A 1,925-nucleotide genomic window follows, 5' to 3' on the forward strand; every position below is an offset into this window, starting at 1 on the left:
AAATAAATAAATAAATAAATAAATAAATAAATAAATGGAGGGCCGGGCGCAGTGGCTCACGCCTGTAATCCCAGCACTTTGGGAGGCCGAGACGGGTGCATCACGAGGTCTAGAGATCGAGACCATCCTGGTCAACATGGTGAAACCCCGTCTCTACTAAATATACAAAAAAAAAAAAAAAAAATTAGCTGGGCATGGTGGCACGTGCCTGTAATCCCAGCTACTCAGGAGGCTGAGGCAGGAGAATTGCCTGAACCCAGGAGGCGGAGGTTGCGGTGAGCCGAGATGGCGCCATTGCACTCCAGCCTGGGTAACAAGAGCAAAACTCCATCTAAAAAACAAAAAAATACGATCCCTTTGTAGTTCATGAGTGTGATGATTAGGTGTTCACATGCTTGTGTGAGATGTGCCACCCTTGAACCTTGTTACGACGTTGGCACATTACCCATCTGACCTAAGGCGGGGGAATACATGGAAAGATTAAAATCAAGTAGGAAGATAAGATATCTAAACCAAATAAAACTTTTTATTGTGTTAAATTGAAATAGAATAAATATATCAATTAAAGTCAAAACATATCAAGTTGGATAAAAAGGCAAGATTCAACTACATGATTCTCAAAAGAAGTCCACTTTATATTTTAGGAGATAGGTAACTTAAAGCGTAAAATAAATACATTATCTCAACCAGTACCAAGAGAAAAGGAGAGTGATTATATCAATATCAGACAGAGTACATTTTAAAATGGGAAATACTAGCAGAGATAGGGATGATTTGTAGCGACAAAGCTTGACCAAAAGTTCACTAAAACAAAACAACATAATGAATAATTATATATTTTTGTTTCGGTAAAAAGCCAGGGAGTAAATATTTTAGGTTCTTTGTTCCATAATATTTCTAACTACTGCTCTAAGTACCTTTTAACCTGAAAGAAGCCGTAGACAATACGTGACGAAATGACCATCACTTTGTTCCAAAATTACTTTGTTGAGTACATAAGCACAGCAAAACAGGACTTCAACTCAGATCCGAAACAAGTAAACTCAATAAATATTTATAGAGTTCTCCATTTTAAAAACACAAAATATTGATCGGCCATTATTAATACCTGTTTTTAGAATGAAGCAATATTCCTGTTCTCTCTCCCTCTTTTTCTTCCTCTCTCTTCCTCTCCTTCTCTCCTTTTTTTACTTTTCAACATCCTAGTTCCTCACCTCTACTCAATACATTCCTCTGAACACCTGATTCCTTGTGATTCTCCCGTCCCACTGAAACCTCCAATCCATTAAATAAATAAATAAATAAAATAAAATAAAGCAAAACAGGAATATGAAAACATGCTCAACCTCATTAATCACTAGAGAAATGCAAATCAAAAGCGAAGTAGATACCACCTCACACGGGTCACAGTGGCTATTACTAAGAGCCGAAAAGTAGCAGAGGCTGGGAAAGTTGCAGAGAAAAGGAAACGCTATTCACTGCTATTGCAAATGTACATTAGTTTAGACACTGTGGAAAGCAGGTTGGCAACTCCTCAAAGAACTTAAAACAGATCTACCATTTGATCCAGCAATCCAATTATTGGGTAATACCCAAAAGAATATAAACTGTTCTACTCTAAAGAACGATATGGTTTATCCCAACACTATTCGCAATAGTAATGACGTGGAATCAACCTGGATGCCACCAATGGTAGACTGAATAAAGAAACCGTGGTACGTATGCACCGTCGAATACATGCAGCCACAAAAACAATATCATGTGCTTTGCAACAACTGGGATGGAGATGGAGTTTATTACCCTAAACAAACTAATGCCAGACCAGAAAACAGGTACATGTTTTTACTTATAAATGGGAGCCAAACACTGAGGACACACGGACGCAAGGAAGGGAACGATAGACACTGGGGTTTACTTGAGGATGG

At 38.1% G+C, this 1,925-nt stretch overlaps 1 non-coding gene across 1 annotated transcript; it reads left to right on the plus strand.

The window, feature by feature from the left end:
• Positions 1 to 351: 351 nt before the first annotated feature.
• LOC118150009 (small nucleolar RNA U13) lies at positions 352 to 455 on the plus strand. Its single transcript, XR_004737778.3, has one exon. It is a non-coding gene; the product is annotated as a small nucleolar RNA U13 (small nucleolar RNA).
• The last annotated feature ends 1,470 nt before the right edge of the window (positions 456 to 1,925 follow it).

Source organism: Callithrix jacchus, chromosome 21, assembly GCF_049354715.1.
Source record: "Callithrix jacchus isolate 240 chromosome 21, calJac240_pri, whole genome shotgun sequence".
Lineage (NCBI taxonomy): Eukaryota > Metazoa > Chordata > Mammalia > Primates > Cebidae > Callithrix > Callithrix jacchus.